This window comes from Camellia sinensis, chromosome 12 (assembly GCF_055761805.1).
Source record: "Camellia sinensis isolate YWXY chromosome 12, ASM5576180v1, whole genome shotgun sequence".
Classification (NCBI taxonomy): Eukaryota; Viridiplantae; Streptophyta; class Magnoliopsida; order Ericales; family Theaceae; genus Camellia; species Camellia sinensis.
Window position 1 is genome coordinate 173,919,799 of NC_138972.1, and position 23,255 is coordinate 173,943,053.

Sequence of the window (23,255 nt, forward strand, 5' to 3'; positions counted from 1 at the left end):
AAATTGCTACACAATCTCACATTTCCTATTCACAAGACAGACAAGCAATAGAACTAATCCCTTGCAGTTTCTGACTTTCCCTACAGTTTAGCTGTGCACTCGTGATGGTACACTGCATAGAGACCACAACCCATTCTGTTGATTGAACACACAATAAAAAAATACAGTCCCCACTATGATGCTCAAAAGAATCAAAGGATTTGGCATTCAATTTCCCTTGTAATTATTCAGATGTGCTTGTATATAGCCTCTCTAAGTCTTATAGTTTTATTCCCTGATATCAAGCATACTTACTGTGATGGAACACATGATGCACTCAAACCTCATGACTATAAAATGACTATGGACAAACTGAACGATAGCAGTCTTGTAGCGTGCACTGTTTTAGAAATTGTAATACTAAAATGATATTATAGTTCATGGACTGTTATGGTGCACAATGAAAGTCAGGAAACCTCTGAAATTAAAAGCGTAAGTGTGCTATATGACAAAGGACACCAAGTACAAGTTAAAGGAGATCTCTTTTACAGTGTCCGGCTCCATTTCAGATGGTGACAGTAATAGATCAAAGCAGTGCCCAGATATTGTACAAACCAAAAGCACATTTGTAGGGTCCAAAACAGCTTCTCTGCATGTATCATCACAAACTGCATGAACAAAGAACATAAACCAATAAACTTCAATCAAGTTATGTATAAAAATCTATGCAATTGTACCAAATTTACAAACAAGCAAGGTTGCTATATTCAACAACCACAACTAGTGATGCATACCATGGACCTGTCCGGTCTTCTCACAAACGAATACATCTCCAATTTGATAATAAGAACATGTTTCTCCAGAGCAATCATGATTGGGGACCACCTTATCAGTTAGGCCTCTGCTGCTTTTCCATATAGATACTTGATCAGCAACAGTCTTATCAAGAATAATCTGGTCATCATTCACCTTCAGATACACAAGAAAAATAAATGATAAATGAAGGAAATGCCTTTGTCTTATTGTTATGAGCCTCATTTAAAGAAGTCATCCTGCTATGCATGGTGCATATACACTATAGCAACATCCCAGCTCCACTCCCCCCCCCCCTCCCCCCCCCCCCCCCCCCCCCCCCCCCCACACACACACACACAAAACACACACACACACACACAAAAAAAAGAAGAAGAAGAAGATAAAAGCAGTCTTTCCAAAATGCGGTCTAGTAAGCGACAATTCTGAGCCAAACAACATGTATGTGAAAATTATGACAAAAAAAGTAAACCTCCGATAAGCTTCCAATAGCATTCTTCATCCGAGAGAGAGAGAGAGACTTGTTCAGGAGGGGGATAAATCAAGCATACCACTAACAGATTATTGTCAAGAAGTCTGCTATAAAAAAATCCTATATCGTCCCATAGATTTGTATGAAATGTACAGAAAAGAAATGAAAGTGATTCCCCATCGCCCCCGTAAAAACACATAAAAGGCAAAAGTTTCAGCCCAACAGCTACCCTTGTTTACCTGAGAAGGGAGAGGTGCTTGGCTTCATTTTGCTGCCTGCATTTGGATGTAATACTCTTTGAGCTCAGAGGGGCAATACCTAACAAATTCAACCATGTCCTCTCCATCACGCTGCAAGAAAGTATTTCTTGTAAACTATAAGTTTCTTAATCTAGCTTTAACAAGGAGCATCAAATGGGTCAGTTAAAAGAAGTTCAAATCAGACTTGGAGAGGAGAGACACAGTACACGAAACTCATAGGCCAAAGGGACAAGTTTCTATAAATAAGAAGGGCCTAAGTTATGAAACATCAATGTTTAATATGATTTTGATATGCTCAACAACAACGATATTTAAGTAGACCCGAAATATACCTGAATGTAAAGCTTTTATCAAGCACACTCTAGCAATTTTTTTGTAGGGGGCAGCAGACCCCATCGCATACGGTACCTATAAAAAAAATTACTAATGCATTATCAAATACATATCTGTTTTAATACACACATACTGACAGATTTATATGTGCAAAAATCAACTCAAACATTAAAACAAAATATTTGGCTGCCATGATAGAAAGTCCTAAAAGAAATGTGGAGGCTTTGTATGTATCCTGATGTATTACTGAGTTTTGACAATGGCACAGTGAAGTTAATAGGAGAGATTAGATCACCAACTGCAATATTCCTTGGTGAAAATGTATGCTTTACGAACTAGGGGATATCATCTAACAACCATAAGCATTACACACAAGCACAATACACATGCAAGTCAAATGAGCAGAACCAACATTTGAGAATCCAATAGGTCTACTAAGACATTTAAGATAACCGCTAAAACCAAATACTTTAAAAATCCTTCTAAAGATATTGCATAATTTAGGAAGAAGATACAAGTTTCTGACATAGCTGTTAGCATTTAACAAGGCAAATACAACATGGGATGTTCTTCATGTAGGAAGAAGATAACCTAAAGAGTTTAAAAGCTTGAGCCTCAACAATACATGATTAGGAATTCACTGGAGTGATATTCCAGCAACAGACATGCACACGCGCATTTTGTGTGTTATCTACAAAAATCTTTTAAAGACCATGTCCCTCAATTCTTATAGCCATGAATAGATAGTTTCCATTCAGAAAAGTAGAAACTAATGGAATGTGTAATTATATCCCCAACCAAATGCATAACTTCACATGCATCCTTTATGTATTCTCTAGTCTAGACTCTAGTTCAAACCATAGAGAGACATCACAAAAGCTGGACATTTACCACAAATGACGGAAATAAGCCAAATTTGATGGAAATCAACAATGTAGTTGGAGGTCTCATTTGACAAAGAAAAAAGAAAATATTATTTTAAAACAAAATTTTCATTTACAAACTTACGAATTCTGATGAATAAGCATTCATAAAAATTGATTTGATTCATGGCCATTAGCAAGTTTTTGGAGAAAAAGAGAACACTGTGACAGGAAAAAGCTTTTTATACACATCATATATTCTAATTGAAAAAGCAATCAATAAATACGAAAATGTTTTTTCTTCTCAAACTTGAAAGAATGAAACAATGTAGGAATTCAATAAAAATTCAAAACCAACAAAAATATATATAAAAGATGATAAAGAAAAACTCATCACTCACAAGCGACGCCACAAAGACTCATTTGAAGCTGCAAAATTGAGAAATCTACAAACCAGCCCGCATGAAACAAGATCCTGCATAGATTGCCATCATACAAAATAACCCAGATCATAAAACCCCCAAATCTCTAAAAAAAACAAAAACAAAAAACAATACTTTTGCCCTAATATACCAAAAAAAAATTGGCCCAATAATATACATACAGACTCGTACCTCAGAAGAGAGGAATTTGAGGATGTGATGGAAGAGTTCAGGAGGGATCTTGCTGAAGAAACCAGTCTCCATCCTCCTCGGTGTCACTCTGATGTTGAATCTATCGCTACTACCACAATTATCACTCTCTAATATTCTACTCTTCGAAGGAGATGAAGCTTGAAATTTCACAACCGATTTCTCTTCGCCTTCATTGTCCCCCACACGCAACCTCTTCGATTGTCTCTCCTCCTTTCAATTTTCGCCTCTTCCTGAACCAAATCCCCAAAAAATGACCTAATCTACACATGCATATGATTGCCTTGCAGTAGCCTACAAAATGAACATTATTACTTTTTCCCACAAAATAGAAGCTAACTGTTTAACCACTAATTCAACATAAAAAATAAACACAACTATGTATTTGTGATGCATTATGCATGTGCGCATTAGTACATTGAAGTTGATGCTCCATCCACAGATGGGTCTTGCTGGGGTTGCTCTACTCTTGGTTCTTCCTCTCATCAGCAATTTCAGCAGCTTGGGCACTTTCAGGATTATAACCCAGCGGCCGGACATACATAAAGCTCACAGCCTTCATCATTTTCATCTATACACCAAGTCACACACACCGCTACATCAATAGCTTAATCCTTCATGGAAGTGTGTTAGAACAAGTTCAAATCCAAGAGCATCTCCAATCCTAACTCTCTTTTTTCACGAAATTAGAGTAAAAATTTGTTTAAAAGCTTGATCTGGTATGGAACACTCCAATCCTTCTTCTTTTTTTCATGAAATCTTTTTGAAAAGTTGCAAACTTATCCTAAAAATCTGTTTTAACCTTTTTTATGAAAGAAAATCGTCTCCAATCTTTGTTCTTCTAAAATTTTTGTCAAAATCAAAATTTAGTAAAAATATGACTTTTTGGAACTTTGATGAGGGATTTGGTTCATCCTTCATTTGGTAAAAATTTCGCCTATGCTCTGATTTGATACAAGTTCAATGAAATGATTAGAGCTTACTTTTAGCTCTTTATTCATCAAATTCAGAGAAACTCAACAGCATTCATTGTCTCCATATATCCAATAAGTCAAAGGTAACTAGTGAAATCACATATATATATATACATTTCATTTATGTGAATTTAAATCTGGGTATACGTGATTACCTTTTCTTTCTCTTTTTTGGAGACGAGCAGCCTGGCAGAAGAATTCCTGCTCATGGGCAAACTGCAAAGAGATAGATTTGGGGGAGATAGTTAAAACAAAGAAATGGGTTATTGAATTGAAGAAAATTGAGAAATGGGTAATTGAATTTAAGAAAATTTAAGAAAATTGAGAAATGGGTAATTGAATTGAAGAAAATTGAAAAGAAACCTCGTGGGCTACTTCTTCGGCGCGGCGTTCGCGCTGGACGTGGGTCTGTTCGGCGATCCATTTGCGGCGCTGGTTGGGGTAGGAGAGAGGGTGCCATGGCTTCTGGTTGAGGTAGGAGTGAGACCCCGCGGTGCCCGATTTGGTCTTGAAATCAACGTCACCGCCTTTGTCCGAGAACCTCTTGCACACCCTCAACCTTCTTCTTCTTCCTCCATCCTTCTGTGTAGCCTTGATTTTGGTCATGTGCTGATTGATTGATTTTTATCAGATGAGAGTCGCAGAATCTGAAAAAATCCCTAGACTTTACGGGCTCGCGCGCGCGCACACACAAACACACAAACACACACACAGGAGTTATATCATTATTTCTATATTGGAAATTCTTCCATGTAAGCTCAGATTTACATGGGTATGTATGCGTATATATATTTCGAATTTGTGTTTGTGGTCGATACGATCTTTCTCGCCTGAATCGAGACTTTTCATTTCCACAACCCATTTCCAGAATCTTATCGCGAGTGTTTTCATTTCCAAGACCCATTTCCATTAACTTATCCTGCGTTAGTTCAATTGAACTGGTCGTTCTGACATTTTTACTCCAGTCACAATTTCTCTGACCTGATTGAACTTTTCTATTTTTCAGACCGCTTCTTTTTTATTGTCCCAACGCCTAGTTGACCGGACTGAACTGCTTTGCTGATCTGTTTTACTCCGGCCAGAATTACCCACAAAAATGTCTACACAAGAAGGCGATCTTTGGTTGGACAATCTAAGTCCGAGCTTCTTCGACGGTGACTTTCTTCTTTTTTTTTATTCATTTTTTTTTTTTTTGATTCATGTTCGACGGTGACTTTCTCCTTCGTATATTTTACGAGTTTTGCTTTATTTAAGGGTTTCTGATGTAGCACCATAGCAGTAGTGTCTTATTTTATTACGAGGAATACAAAAAAATGCCAATCAATGTAGTTTTTTTTTTTTATGTTATATTTTTTTTATAACAAATAAATCATATATGATAGTATAAGAAAACCTAATAAATTAAATTCACAAAATCATAATAATGAATATAAAATACAACACAGGCCAATACAAAAAATCTCTTATAATAAATACAAACACAATGAATCAAATTCACGCACATAAAAAGATTCGAAGTACTAACTTCTTAGAAAATATATAAAAGTTTTCAACTGTATATTTTTGCAAAATTTTCACATCCAACATATGTTTCATTTCATCAATTTATTTATTTATTTAGGATTTTTCAATTTTTTGATATCTTCTTTGATTCCATATTTTATCTTTAATGATAAATTATATTTTGTCCCCTTTTATATTTGATCACTTTATCATTTTGGCCCTCAAAATTATTTTTTTCTCATTAATGTTTGAAGTTTTTTTCAATTTTCTTTTAAAATTAATTTTTATTCAAAATTAGACAAAAAGTGCTATGTTGTTAACTGCTACATGATAAAAAAAATATATTATATTGAGATTTAGGTTTTCAATTACTTTTTTACACTACGTGGCTATAAATATGTCATTTTTTTTTTGTTTAATTTTAAAAATAAATTAGAAAAAAACTCATGAAAAGGCAAAAGTGGGGGAAAAAAATTGAATGGCTGAAATGAAAAAAGTGACCAAAATAAAGGGCAAAGTGTAATTTGTCCTATCTATCATTTATTGTTTAATCACGGTTAGCTTCACTCTGACCGTTGTTTAATTTCGAAAAAGTTTTATATACACCAATGGTACATTGTATGTAGTCTAATTATATCATTTTCTTATTTAATTTTGATTTATTTTTTTTCAGTTATAACATTATTTTAATAATGATTTATAAAATTTTAAATTTTCTTATTTAGTTATGATTAATTTTTTTAATTATATCTCATGTTATATTGAATTATAATATATATTTTAGTTATGACTCAAAAAAATTAAAATTATACTATTTTTTTAGTATTATTATATGTATTAATTAGTATACTGACATATATTATGATATTATTGTTGACCTTATCCATTATTAAGAAAATGGTTAAAAACTAAATTTTTAACTTTTTTTTTTTTGAAAAAAATATATAAAAAAATGTGAAAAATAATATAACTTGAAATAAATTAAAAAGATAAAAAATAACTTTTAACCTACTCCTAAAAAAAATAAAAAAAATAAAACATATATATTAACATATAGCATACCAAGCATATAACATTTTTCAATTTTTTTTTTTTTAGTGCTTAACTTCGAATTGAAGAAAGGAGAGCGAGTATCGTCACTTTGCACGGAGACAAAAACCACCACAGTAGTTATAAGATATCACCATTGCTTAGAAAGAGAGAGAGAGAGAAAAAAACTTCAAACGTCAAGAAAAAGCGCAAAAACCAGTTCAATTCAATTATTTTTTTTTTTTAACTGTTTTCAGGTATGCCATCTACTTTGTCAATACATAGTATCATCAATCATATATATATACACGCAATGAAATAAATAAAATAAATAAAATATTTATTATATATTGTGTGCCAGTCAAGTGGTAAGAGTCTTATTCATTTGACATAAGTGTAAAGTTCAAGTCCCTACTCTCATCTATTTAATTTTTTTTTTAATTTTAAATAAAAAAGTAGACACGTGGCAGCATAAAAAACAAATGTTTCAGGACACCATAAGAGGTGTTCACTGTATAATTTTAAATAAAAAAGTAGACACGTGGCAGCATAAAAAATAAAGGCTTCAGGGCACCATAAGAGGTGTTCAGTTTATAATTTTAAATAAAAAATTAGACAAGTGGCAGCATAAAAAACAAAAGTTTCAAAACACCATAAGAGGTGTTCACTTTATAATAGTATAGAAGATAGATTTTATTGCTTATGTCCACCTAGTTTATTATTTTATTGCTTATGTCCACCATAGTAGTAGTTTCCATAGATTCGGAACAGAGTAGCAGTTTCAGGAAATGGCTTTATATTGCTTTATATTTTTGGTCATTGCTTTTACCTTTCCAAATCTGGTTGTTTCTTAGTTAGGTCTATAATTTGCTTATAAATATTGGGTGTAAGCCTTAGGGCTTTTCAGTTTTTTGATCATTAATCTATTTCAAGTTTTATACTCTTCATTCCAACTTTGGTTAATTCTTTGTGAATCAACTTTTGTTAAGCCTTTAAACTCGGTATTCTTGGAGAATCAACGGGTCTAGAGAGGTCTTATTTCCGGTATTCTTGTTTGAATCAACGGATTTTAAGATTGTTACTATTGTTATGACTCGCGCTGCATCAGCTTCTTTATTCACCTCAATTTCTTTTGCTTTGTTTAGGTGTTTCTACACAAGAAGGCGATGATTGGAGGGCCTATTTTAATGAGTATCCTTATGGCCGAGAAGGCGAATTAGAACAAACTCTGCCGGGGAGGACGACGGCTCCAATATTTGACCATGCTTCAAAAATCGAGCATGTGCTCGAAAAATTATGCAGTCAGCAATCTTTCCATCTGCTCGTTCAATTCTGGACCCCCAAAATATTGAACGGCCAGTATTCGCTTAAAACTCAAAATTCACAGTTTTTTCTTAAAACGTTTGATGATGCACTTTGTGGGTATCGGAAGATATCTAGTGAGCTTGACATTAACTGTGGAGAAGACTCCTGCTTTCTCGGAGCGGTATTCAGTTGCCAAATGCCCAAGGTTTGGTCTGACCATGCTTTAGCGTCTTTGTGCTTGCCTGTAAAGTTGCCTTCCAATGACCCATTCCTGTGTCAGAATTGTGTTGGCATACTTGAAATCGTATCCAAAACCGAAGCGGTATGTCAACAAGTTTTTAAGGAAGGTCGTGTTTGTGAACTCTTTCAGGTTTGTCGCTAACGCAACCCATAACTTAGGCCTCTTTTGGAAACATAGTTTTTAGTCAATTTTTTTTAGTTTGTAGCAGAAGTTTAAAGTTAATTTTTTTTATATTTAAAGACATTTGGAAGTTAGTTTTTAGCCATTGGTAAAATTACAATTCTACCTATCATGGGCAAAAATATGTCACATGGGTAAAGTTATAAATATTTTAAATTGAATAGGAGTAGTTCGGTCATTTCATTGTAATTTAACATCATAAACAAATATTAATAAATAAATAAAAACAAAAATAACTTTTTACCAACTTCCCAAATCATTTGTCTAAGAAAGCGAAAAGCTTGGTTAAAAGCCAAAAAGTTATTTTTTACTATCTTCCCAAAACACCCCTTAAACATGTTCAATTTCATTTTAAAAAAATTATGTTTTCTTATATTGGCAATTGTTCTCAACATTTAAAAGTTTTCTAAGGATTTATGAGTTGTATCATCTTTTTTATTGAGTTAAATTACAAATATATTATGTTTGTTTAAAATACGAATTGTTCTTTATAATTTGGAAAATTACAAATACTTTCCTATCAGAATTTTTTATTTAACAAAATTAATTAAAAAACTAAAATTTCTAACTGTCCACCTATACAATAATAAAATTATCTAAATTATTAATTAAAATAAAATTTTAACATTATTAGAAACTGTTAAGTAATTTGATGATTTATTAATAAAATGACCTATTTGTTGTGAAATTAAAAACTTAGGGGGCATAATGTAATTTCTAGAACCACATGAGATAATTTGTAATTTAAGTAAATCTCAGAAGGTGTGTTTGTAATTTATCCTTTTTATTATTCCCTTGCAGGAGGTAGGTCTGATATGTTTAGGACTTGAACCCTTGGACATGCAAGTAAGTGGCAAAAAACAAAGAAGTATTCTTTGTATTATGAGTTTTTCTAGTAAAAAACAAAGAAGTATTTGTTTATTTTTCCTACTTAATTAGTTAAGAAACTCTGTTTCATAATGGACTAATTATTATTATTATTAATATTTTTATTTATTTTTTATTTTTTTTTTAATTTTTTGCAGCTCCATGTCTCAACTCAAGGAAGTGAAGTTCCTTCCAAATTTTCAGTGGATCACACCAGCCAATTTACAACTGGACAGGTTAGCTCAACTAAACTTATAACTATACATAAATGTATAAAATTTGTTTCTTATGATTAACTTAATATGTAGGTTTTCAATAGCAAAAATGAATTGATCAATTGGGTACATGATGTGGCTAAGAATTATGGTTTTGGCGTTGCTATTAAGTCGTCGACCTATGATAAGAGACCAAGGATTTATCTTGGTTGTAAGAGTGGCATGGATACAAAGAAGTGCATATGTCCTTTTACTGTGAAGGCATCAGAGACAAATGAAAAATGGTCATTGAAAGTAATCAAAGGATTGCATAACCATCCACTTGCGGAGCATCGCGAAGGATAATTCATCTGCTGGGAGATTTTCAAACAATATGTTATTGTCATGATAGAATGTTTATTTGATACGGATTTTATGTTTGCCAGATGTTATGTTTGTTTAAGTTAATGGTTGAACAATGGGCATGTTTATGTTTTGAAAATTTTTGACAAATTAATGTTAAATAATTTGTTTGCTTAATGTTATGTTTTTGTTTAATCAAAACTATCCAAAAAAAATAAAAAATTTAATCGTACACTATTCCATTCACATAAACATGTTTGCAAAAAAAAAAAAAAAAAAAAAAAAAAAAAAAAACACTTCGTAACAACAATCTCAATACCTACGATTGTATGGTGTAGTTGGGGATGCTAATCGGCTTTGCACAGAATAGCAAAAAATGATTCTACCATCTTTGTACGAAAACCAAAAAATGACCAAGAAAAGAAAAAAGAAAAAGAGTAAATATTATTATAAAATCAACTATTAAATACAAAGAAAAAATGTTTGTCATTATACATACAAAAAGGCATCATCATTGTATATCTCGATAAAAACATAGATCTTTATCATTAGGCATCTCTTTTTACAAAAAAAATATTAAAAAAAAATCATGTAAATAAGAATAAATTTAGAGAAATATTAGTCAGAAAACAAACCACAAAAGCTTTGTAACACGTGATTCTTTCGTAGCTCGAAATTTCGAAGGCTCGAGTGGCCAGAAGTTCCAAAATGACGCCATTTTGGAATTTTTTTTTCTTTCTTTTCTCCGAAATTGGTTTGAGAACAGGAGAGAGGAAGAGAGAAGAAGAAAACAAAGAGAGGGGGAATAGAGGAGGAAAATTATTGCTAGGCTTTGTTGCTTCTGTGAAAATTCTTTCTCCATATATCTGAATCAGGGTTACAGGTAAATAATTTGATGATTTGTAGCTTCAAGAGGGGAAGTGAGAAGTGGAGAAGAAGAAGTGAACTGTGGAGGAGAGAGAGAAAGGTAGAGAGAGTGTGTGAGTGGTTTTGGTTTTGGTTTCCATTGATGAGAGATTTGTGGATTTTGTTCTTCAGAAAAAGTGAAGGATTTTGGGAAAGATTAGAAGGGGAGAGAAGAGATGAAAGAAGAATACAAGGAGAAGTGGAGGAGAGAGAAAGGTAGAGAGAGTGTGAGTGGTTTTGGAATGAGGCCGAGAAAGACTGCGAAGCTCAAACCCAAATAGGAAGATAGAAGCTTTTCATGGTCTCGTAGGTTGCTCTGAAGTTTAATTGTGGTTGTGGAGGTGGGTAGTTGTTGTGGGTTTTGTTGAGTTTCTTGAATTTCCTGATCATCGTCAGCATGTGCTTGTGCTGCCATTAGTGAGTGTGAGCCCCTCCCTCTCTAAAAACACACTGTGTGTTCGTTTGGGAAAATGTGAGAATGTGTTTGGGGGTCTCTGTGAGTTTTGTTCTTCAGAGAAAGTGAAAGATTTTTGGGAAGATGAGAAGGGGAGAGAATAAATGAAAGAAAAAAGACAAGGTTTCGGGCCATTCGAGCCATAAGGTTTCGAGTTGATTCTATGTGTACTGTTACATTAACAATAATCAATTCTAAAAATACAAATTGTATATATTGGCAAAATTTGAATACATAAATTTAATTACTAATTTCTCACCTTAAAAAATGAAAAATAAATAAATTTATACAAACAATTACAATGTAAAAATTTATAAAGTCCTCGTTTAAATTTAGTTTTAGGTCCCAACTAAGGTTGAGCCACGTCATGAGTAACATCATCCGATACAACTTCATCTTCTATGACAATATCCGACATATCTGGTGTATCGTTGTTATGTGCTAAAGCATCGCTAGACCACGGCCACATTTAACGTCCAATGCATGATGTCTTCCATTTGAAGCAGTAGTGTCACACCCCAAACTCGCCCCTAAAAGTTTCGGGTATGACCACCTCAAAAACAAACATAAAATCCAATATGTATAACATATGAGGCCTGAACGGAAGTATTAAACAACACAGAACAACATCCATTGAGCTAATCCTAACATGCCAGGATCATACACTTGATATCAGGTAATGTATCACATAGTAAATACATACATGGCAATATATTTATATAGACAAATATACAGTCTTGTCCCCGAGTCTGGGGATGTAACAAAATTGGGCTAAGGGAAGTTAATCATGTTACACAACATCCATCAAATGGTTCAGTGCACAAAGCTAAAGGCTCTGCGGGGACTCCCCAGAATGAATGAGCTTCGCCCGAGTGTTGGGTTGTGATGTAAAGACAAAAAGGCAAGTGGTCCAAGCTGGACTATGACTGACCTTCAAACTGAGTACCTACAGAATAGACATAACATGAAGTAAGCGAAGCTTAGCGAATAATAGTACGTGATAATCCAACAAATAGCTAAAATCACAAAGTATATAAATGCAGAGAACTTGTAGTTAGTCTTATCTTGTAATTGTTTCCAGAACGGCCTTGGGCCCAGCCTTCAAACAGAGTGGCCTTAAGCCCAGAATGCAGAACGACCTTAGGCCTGATAGATTTTGCAGATTGGCCGTAGGCCTAATAGATATTACAGATTGGCCATAGGCCCAGATGTCACAGATTGGCCATAGGCCCAGGTTTCATAGAATGGCCGTAGGCCTCGCAGATTTCACAGAACAGCCATAGGCCCCACAGATTTCACAGAACGGCCATAGGCCCAGAATACTAACAGATTGGCTTTAAGCCCAGTTCATATATGTATGGACTCAAGAGGTGTCTCGCATGGATTCTAGAGGTGACTCACACTGTAGCACTTATTTCCGTACAGCACTTTGTTTCGTACAGCACTTTGTTCCATACCAGAAAAATAATAGGTCTTACAGATTATACAGAATGGCCATAGGCCCAAATATCGTAGAGCAGACTAGTCTCAGAGTTATATAGAGGCATATAGATTCCTTCAATCATTCTCATGTGTTAACATAGTTAACTTGCATTTAACAGAGTGCTAATGACAGCTATTGGCAATAGGTAAAGCGTATTTTACAAATTGGCACAGTTGTCTTGCGTATAACAGAATAATAACAATAACTATTAACAGGGGCACATATATCATTACAATACGCTTAATAAGGACAGAACGATTCACATCCTAACGTGGGTCACATAATGATGTTAGACCTTTACAGATTGGCACAGTTGTCTTGCGTATAACAGAATAATAACAATAACTATTAACAGGGGCACATATATCATTACAGTACGCTTAATAAGGACAGAACGATTCACATTCTAACGTGGGTCACATAATGATGTTAGACCTTTACACTCAGATTATAGGTTCTGAACGACCTCGGATCCATGTATAACACAACAAAATAATCTTAGATTCACACATATACTGTTGTTCAAGGATGAACTTAAGTTTCATTTATTCGTTAAGAAACAACGTAGTTTGCTTACGAATAGCAAAACGTTAACATTAATTATTAATAGTACACCAATTGTACTACACAATACTATTACTCACAGTATGGTGGCGGAGCGTTAGTCTTTCCCGGAATGTGTCCTGCGCATATACAGAACTCATAAGTTAGTTCATTTTTCTTTGTTAAATCATTTCCTGACTCACTTGTTTCAAACGAATTTACAGATATCATAAAGGCATCAAATACAGATTTCAAAAATATTCAGGAAACATGCACGTAAAACGGAGCAATCCAATTTTTCCAGCATGGGCCGCACGTGCGGCGGTTGGTCCAGCACGTGCGGCTGGGAAGCCCCGCACATGCCTTTTTAGCAGAACCAAAACCCAGAAATTTCCCATTTCCCGCACGTGCGGCCATGACTCCCGCATGTGCAGCGATTCCCCTGTGAGAGTAGTCCGAAATTCAGACAAAACCCAATTTTGATAGGTATTTATAAGGCTCAAAATAAGTTCATAAATTGCTAGACTATGGTCCAAAAATCATGTGGGTAGGAATTACAAACACATATATCAATCTAATATGGATTAGATCATTAATCTTAAACTCACAAACATACCCAATTTCATGAGATTTCTAACCGCACGCACACATTGACATATACACACAAGGCCATGCCTACATAATTTAGTTCAAGTATGTCAATTGAAGAAATAGAATGTAACTTTTCATAGATAATTCAAGTTGAGTCAAAACAATCAAAGGTAAGGTTATCTTCCCAATTAACTTCTTGCACACACAAGATCACAATTACAACCCTTAAGTGACATGAATCAAGAGGGAATTCTTACCCAACTCCAAGACAAAGGTTACACAAGATGAATTAAATTTACCTTGAGCTTGTTTCTCCTAAATTTCTCTTGATTCCGACTTTCTTGACGAATGAAGCTCTCTCCTCTTGAGCTTCTCTCCAACCCTCTTCTTTCCTTTCTCTCAGGAGATTTTTTGTATAGGGTTTTAAGTCAAATATTCCAAGAGGCACACACACACACACATATATATATATATATATATAAAGTTGAATAGGACAAAATTCTATTAGTTTAATGATTCCGAATCAGATTTTTATAGAAAATCATATTATAACTTAAAAATTACGCTGATCACAAATGTAGAATTAATTTCAGATAATTAAGCCTCTAAGGCTTCCAATTTATGATCCAAACATTATAGTGGTAACAGATTTTTCCCCTACTAAGCAGATATGAATCTATATTTGCAAGATTCACTCAATTAGACGTCACTTCACACTAAATTTCACAATAAGCATTGAAATGCACAGAATAGGGGACTGAAAGTATACCAGAAAACATATACGAGGGTCGGGTTATTACAAGTAGGTGGCAAACGTTTACCATGCTCAATATCCATAGTATATCTGCAAGATTTATGTGATCAACAAGAAGAGGGCAAAAATCAATTCAATATCAGTATCATGTGAAACCATAATGTGAATTCAATTCAATTCAATATATAGATAATGACTCACAACCTAGGACATTGAAAGTTCAATATCATGTAAAACCATATGTAATTCATGAACTTGTCTAAAATTAGAAAATCAGCATCATAAGTTGCTTAGAAGTTCAGGTCCAAAAAAGTTACTCCAATTCAGAAGAATAGGTTTGAACAAATGAGAATGGTTTGATAATAGTCTATAGTTATGTTAACCATTTAACAATGTCTAATAAACAACGAGTCTCTGGTGCTGATCACAGTATATGTGAATTAACAAAGAGTTCAAGCACAGACAACAGGCTAGGACAACTATTTCTATCACATGGGAAAAAAAATGTCCATAAATGAAGGCTTAGGGTTTGTTAAGCATTTCAAAAAATATTTAAGGCCATACTAGCAATCCTAGCTAAGCATAAGTAAGAGACCTCTGAAATTAAAGAGTATGTTGCCTTTATTTCATATGATTTTCTACTAACAAATTAAAGTGGGTGTGGGTCCAACTTCTAATCAACCTTAAAAGAAAAAATGAATGAAATTTACTGAAATTTGTTTTCATTTAACCTAATGCAAACAATCCTTCTTCTACTTTCTTTGCCCTTGCCAAGCAGCTTAACTTTCAATTATAACAGGAAAGAATAACAATAAAACACACACACAAAGGGAGAGAGAGAGAGAGAGAGAGTGAGTTACCATTAGGAAGAAAGTCCCCTTCATAAAACTTCTCACCAGAATTTGGCCAATCTTCATGATGAGAACCATTGATGGAGGTATATCCAAGACATAACAAGATTCAATAGGATGCAAGAGTGTGAACATTTGGTGCACTCGCTAGCAAGCAACCAAAGCTGCTAAACAATGTAAATAACAAACTTCCATGCATGGAGACCAACGAGAGGAGAAAATAAAACCTGAAAGCCTACCTATATGAAGAGAAATGACCAAAAATTTATCCAAACAGATATTCTGTTGAATATACTTCAATGCCAATGAAAAATACAAATTGCCATGTACACTTTGGTAGAGTATATTTCAAGGAAATATTCCAACAAAATACTGAAACACTATTTAGACTTATATAAAATGGAATAATTGAAGGTCAAATGTACAATGTGCAATAACCCAATCTGACTAAGCTAACTAAAGAATATGAACCCATGTTCCCAACTCCAAGTAATTGGGATTAAGGCTTGCTAAGCTAATTTTATTAAGCTTCAATTATCTGACTTTATTTTTGGAGCATGCACGTAGGGGCAGGAGAGTGAAGTTAAAAGGAATGAGAATTCTCTTCTTCAGCATTTGAATATTCAATAGAAATCCTTAAGTTACCAACTTGATAGAACTAATTCAAAAATCCAAGCGCATAGTTATCTATAAATTTGAAAAAAGACTGATCCATTAAATCTGAAGTTAACCTAAAGTAAGATGGTAGCCGAGTATAGTCAAAATTGAAAATAATAAAAAGGAAAAGGTAATAGTATTATAATAATTCAAAGCAATAACCAGGTTGCTTGGATAGTGAAACCTAATCCAAGCCTTGTATGAAATACTTACAAGAAGCAGAATAACATTTCGTTGAATCAAGAAATTTGCCTCGTCTCTTCCAGGCCATGGCTGGAACTTACATGATCAAGTTTGTGATTTGTACATTTTTTTTATGAGACTACTCAGCTGCCCAAACATTACTTTAGAAAATGTTCCCATTCATTTTTCTAGATGTTTCCAGAAGACAAACAGAGGTTAAGTGAAAGTGGTAAACAGAAACTTTTCATGACAAAAACAAATATAATAAAGGTTCTCCTAAGAACAAATATCAAGACAAAAACAAGGGGAAAGATCTAACTACTACAGTACCAAAAGTAAAAAAGAACTAATCTAAAATCTATGATGACATGATGAAATTCAAGCTATGAACACCAAACTAACCAAAATATCATCAAATCGATCCAAACAAAAATATATATAAGATTTAGCATTCACCCTACGAACTAAAAGTTCCAACTTTCATTACAATCATATGAAATTTAAAAACTATCAAGACAATGACCAAAAAGTCCACTACAAATATGAACATATAACATCAATCAAAAACTGCATACACATGGGAGCTTGCACATACAAGATAAATGATGGGAGAAACAAACACTAGTTCAACAACCCAAATCAAATACAACTTCGCGAAAATAAAATATTCTCCCTCTTTATGTGAATCTATTAGGAAGCCATTAAATAGAGCACAATATATATATATATATATATATATAACAAAATGGAATCAAAGGCACATGCACAAAAACATGAGCAATTTTTACTTGGAAGTGAGAAGGAAAAACCACGGGACCATAGTCCACCAAAATCTCCATATCAACAAATAATGGATGTACAACAAGTTCTCTCTAGCTATAACTAGAGCCAAACAACAAAGATACAAACTCAAGAAATAAACATTCTTGGCAACAAAAAGAGAGATCTCACCAAAAACAGGGGGCTGTTCCAGGACCCAAAAACTGCTACAGAATGCTTTAAAACCAATCTCCATCGTTCAAAGTTTTAAAACATAACATTAAGAAATCATTGTTAATAGATATGCTGTTGTTGGATAATTCATATGTTGGGAGATTTCAAACAATATGTTGTTGTCATGATAGAATGCTTGTTTGATATGGGTTTTATGTTGGCTAGATGTTATGTTTGTTTAAGTTAATGGTTGAACAATGGGCATGTTTATGTTTTGAAAATTTTTGATAAATTAATGTTGAATAATATGTTTGCTTAATGTTATGTTTTTGTTTAATTGGTAAATATTATGAGAGCAGTTTGTGTGATGGGTATGTTATTATTATTTTTAAAATTTATGATAGATTGAATTTTTCTTGTGAATATATTATATGAAAACATGGTTCCAAACCGAACCGAACTGAACTGTGTTTAAATGGTTTAGTTTGGATTGGTTATATGATTTTAATGGTTTGGTTTAGTTCCAATTTTTATAAAACATTGATTGGTTTTGATTTTATCCCAAACCAATCCAAACTGAAATGAAACTAGACCATACACACTCCTAATTTGAAAGAGATTTTAGTTACGTTAAAAAATAGGAATGCCTTAATTGAGCCAGATGTTAAGCCTAATACATGCAATTAGGGACATAAGAAAATTGATATTTCTACTCATTGTAACCTGTGTGCATTTGAGTTGGTTGAATCTAAACATAATAGTTACTCATCAAGAATACTCGATCGACACACCTTTTGTCCAAGCAAGGAAGAAGCGATGTGTGAAGGGGATGAGACAAGGCGAATGTGAAAGGAAAAATATGCATTAATAGACTAGGTAAATCTAGTGCATGTGTTGATGCTCTCCCTATTGGTTTGAAAGCATACAAGAAGTATATCAAGGATGTAAATGTGATAATAATTGAGGTTTCTTGGCTATTGTCGATTTAATATGTTTTACAGAGAATGCATGGTGTCAAGTTAGGCGTGATTTACTAGGTGAGTTGCACACCCACAAAGAGAAATACACTGCACTTGTGCAAACGACTGGAATAAAGCATACGTTCGACGTATTCAACATTTTAAGGACATCATACATCAATCACATTATAACTACTCCAAAGAGATTTAATATTGTAGATATTGATTGATGTATAATTTTATTTATGATAAAATTTAATGAACTTTTTCATTTGTATTATGTTTTCAAATTTGCATTAGTAAATATAAGCATCATAATGTTCCATTCACATAAACATAACCATCCAAAACAACATCATTGTCACATGTTCCATAATTTGTAAGAATAAAGTAAGCATTACAAAAGTGCATTCACATAAACATAATCATAACTATCCACAAAAAAAAAAAAAAAAAAAAAAAATTAATCGTACACTATTCCATTCACATAAACATGTTTGCAAAAAAAAAAAAAAAAAACAACAATACTTTGTAACAACAATCTCAATACCTACGATTGTATGGTGTAGTTGGGGATCCAAATCGGCTTTGCACAGAATAGCAAAAATGATTCTACCATCTTTGTATGAAAACCAAAAAATGACCAAGAAAAGAAAAAAGAAAAAGAGTAAATACTATCATAAAATCAACTATTAAATACAAAGAAAAAATGTTTGTCATTATACATACAAAAAGGCATCATCATTGTATATCTCGATAAAAACATAGATCTTTATCATTAGGTATCTCTTTTTAGAAAAAAAAATATTTAAAAAAATCATGTAAATAAGAAAAAATTTAGAGAAATATTAGTCACAAAACTAACCACAAAAGCTTTGTAACACATGATTCTATGGTTAATTTTATAGTTGATTCTGTGTGTACTGTTACTTTAGCAACAATCAATTCTAAAAATACAAATTGTATATATTAGCAAAACTTGAATACAAAAATTTAATTACTAATTTCGCACCTTAAAAAATGAAAAATAAATAAATTCATACAGACAATTTCAATGTAAAAATTTATAAAGGCCTCATTTAAATTTAGTTTTAGGTCCCAATTAAGGTTGAGCCACCTCATGAGTAACATCATCCGATACAGCTTCATCTTCCATGACAATATCCGGCATATCTAGTGTATCCTCGTTATGTGGTAAAGCATCGTGTAGACACCCCATTTTTGACCATCCTCAAGACTTGGAGGTTATCATTTGAACACTCGATGATCATCCATGCTCGTGTTCATTTTGAGTTCCCAGAGGTCTCGGCCGCGCACCTTGCCTCAAGATCTCTCAACTTGACTGTTTTGTGCTTGGTTGTGGACCAAGCACTTGTGTTTTTTCTTTTGAGGGAAGGGGGTGGCTTGTTGGCCATCCCCACAACCCATCGGCTAAGGCATGATGCCATTGGCCTTATCTCCTTGCCGTCGGCGAAAAGTGGTGGCCGATCGGCACTCCTTTTGGTCGATCGACACTCCTTTTGGTCGATCGGCACTTTGTTTAGTCGATCGACCATATTTTCGAGCCGAGCCCTTTCCATTTGCTTTTTGCAGATATTTTGTGCCAACTGTGACAGCTGGTATGCACAATTCTGATCCTCCATACATGTGTATGGAGGGATTTGCTTCAAGACTCAAGCTTGTTCAACAAGCTTGAGAATTGAAATTCTATAAAAAGGGAGCCTTCCCTCCCTTTCCAGGGGTTCAAGAAATCTGATATACAAGATATATATCACTCTCTCTCTATATCTCCCTCTTTCTCTATATTTGTGTGTGTGTTTGTGCCTAAAAGGGTGTTTTGTTCACACTATTGCACACAAACACCTAGTATTACACCTTCTTTTGGTTGCTGAGGTGCTAAGGAGTTGGTTTTAGAGTTCTTGGAATGATTTTGATCAGAGGATGCTGCTGGAGTTGTGTTCTTGAGAGTGTTCTTCAAGGGCGAGCAACTAACCTTTAGATACCTCATTCTTGCTTAAACTTTTAGACCTATTTGCATATTGTTTGAGCTTGACTATAAACTGTAAAAATTTATGATTTTGTGTTCTTGAGATGATTCCTTAAGGTCACTTTTGTGTTGGGGGTTGTCTACTCCCTCTTAGGCCTTATTTGGCTTCATTTTGTGCCTTTCTTTTTGGGCTTTGGAACTATCTTCTTTTGGCCTTCTCACCATTGAAATCTAGAGGATTTTCAGTGGTGAAGAATTGGTTTTGGTGTCTTGAATAGGAGAGGGATACCCCCCTCTCCTTGTGTTTCATATGCTGGCATTAAGGACTCATATTGGTAGCATGTTTGCTTAGTTTGTTTTAACTCCATTTCAGTAAGTATTTGGTGTTATTTTGCCATGTTGTACCTCTGTTTCATGTTGGTTTGTTGACCTCACGCATTCACCATGCACGTGTCTTGCAATCCTCTCTATTGCCTTAACATGCTTTGTGCTTTAAGCTATGTTTTTAGCATGATTTTGGCTCGACCCAAAAGAGCTTTTAGCCTTGTTTTTGCCATGATTAAGCTCTATTTCATGTTGTCTTGGTGATACTTGCACTGTTTTGTATAGCTATGGTTCAACCTAGCTTGTTGGCTTTGAGTGTCCAAGTTACTAGCATGCATTGCTTTGACTATTCTCATGATTTGGCATCATTTGAAATCATATTTCAGTCCATGTAGTGTAGCCTTACACTTGCATTTGTCTCTCTTTCAATGCTTCAAAGAGTTGTTGTTTTGTGCCTCATGAATGGACCATTGTGTATGCCTCCATGCTTAGGTCTTTGGGATGCCATCTAAGTGGGCTTTTGGGCTTATTTTGATATGCCATAACTCTATTTTTCATTGGATAATTCATGCCATGTTTGGTTTTGATAGGTGTAGTGTAACACCCCTTGGTTGCCTTGCATGCCTCATGACTTTTGAAGTTGTATTCTAGCTTGTGTTGGCTAATTTCGAGCATGTTTTTGGTCTTGTCTTAACCTGCCTCGAGACTGTTTTGATAGCCCTTGGCCTTTTGGGGCTTGATTCTTATGGCCATGGTTTGAGTCCCTTGGCTAGCCTTAAGCCTTGGGCTTTCTTGTATGCTTTGCTTGCTTTGTTTGGTTGGTTTGACACATTTCCATGCATGATTTCAAAGCTTATAATATTTGCCACATGTCCATATTTGTCCCCTTTTAAGTGCTCTTGAAAGTTGCCCTCCTATGCCAAGGTGTTGGACCGTTCACATGTGCATGTTTGTTCTGCAGTTTCATGCTTCCAATTCACCATTTTGGCCACTAATTTGGGCATAGCTGAGGTCTGCCCATTTTGATTTAAGTCCATCTTTGCATGCTTATCCATCTTTGCATGCCATGCATGTTTGTATGTTTAGGTTGCATTTTGTATGCTTGCTAGTTTGCATTTTGTCACATGCTTGTTTAGGTTGTATTGCATTTGGCATGCTTGTTACCTTAGCCTCATGTGCATACTTGAGTCATATTGCATTTGGCATGCTTATGTTACATTACATTGCACTTCCATGTTGCATTGTATTTGGTATACATGCATTGCATTGTGTTTGGTTTGGGATGTCAAACCAAACACGAGGACCGAGGGACGTTTCGTACTTGAAGTGACGAAACGTGCCTCAATCCTTAGTCGTCGATGCTCTTGATCTAACATGATAGAGTGTGAGGAATTCATGTGTTTTACATTCATTCTATATTGATTTGTGCAATTGGCCTCTTTGGCCATCATGCATCGAAATGCGTAATTGATGGCCCAAAGGTCGAGCACTATACTTCTTTGAGTCCCAAACATGATAAGGGGTGTAGTTGCACAACATTTTCTTGCAAATGTATTGCCATGCCCTTGTTTGTCCTCTACTGCAGCAACAGGAGCAATCTGCAGGAAGAAATGGCCGATCGGCTATCTTCAGTGTCGATCGGCTAAAAACTTTTGGTCGATATCATCAAAATTGGCCGATGGTCATTTTTCTCTGGCCGATGGCCTCATATTCTGGCCGATGACCTCTCAGCATGGCCATGAAAGGATTTAGAAGCATCATAAATATTTTCACAGTTCTCGGAGCTGCAGAATAGTGCAAACAGAGGCAACATATGGCATGGCAACGGATTTCCGAGCGAAGCCGATCGAGCATGCATTTGTCCCTCTTCTCGAGGCCATTTTAGCTGTTTTGTAACTTAATTAATTTGCTTAATCAGTTAAGAGTTATGTAATTATTAATTAGCTTGTTAGTTAGTTAAGTAGTTGGTTTGTATTATTTATTTGGACCCTCCGTCGAGAGGGCGAATTTTGTAATAAGTGTGCGTGAGTGTGTGAATGTCTTCCAAGCCCACGTCTTTCTCCCTTTTACTTACCTGCTTTTGATGGTTAGTTTAGGGCATATTTCAATTAGCATCCTTATGATAGCATGCGTGCATCATTCATTCGTCTTGTATGCACCGGGCTCGGCGCAAAGTTGAATACATGTATCAATTGTTGCATTTCACATGCCATCTTAGAATAGCCGAGTCTATCTTAGTTGTATCTTGCATGTGTTGCATTAGCCATCTTAACATGAACTAGGATCATGCATTGATTACTAACTAGTTTCTGTTTTGGCTCGGAGTACTCGGTGAGTGTTTATGCTTTAGCACCCTTGCATGCGTGTGAGTGAATGCCATGATAGCATGCTTGCCATGAGGCTATTTGCTTATGTGATATAACTGTTTGAATGCCTGTGGGTGAAGGTTGGATTGCTTGAATTGGGACAATTCATCAAATGCGAGTTTTAAACCCACTTGAGAGTGGCAAAATCATGTTTTCTAAGCCCACCTGAGGGTGGCAAATCCACGTCTTAGCCTACTTGCGAGTAGCACTTTCAAACCATTTTCAAACAAACATGAGCTTCCTAAAATTTATTATT

The 23,255-nt window shown here is 34.6% G+C and overlaps 1 pseudogene; it reads right to left on the reverse strand.

Annotated features, from left to right (window-relative positions):
- Positions 1–382: 382 nt before the first annotated feature.
- LOC145803412 (F-box protein SKIP31-like) lies at positions 383–5,198 on the reverse strand (annotated as a pseudogene).
- Between the last annotated feature and the right edge of the window lie 18,057 nt (positions 5,199–23,255).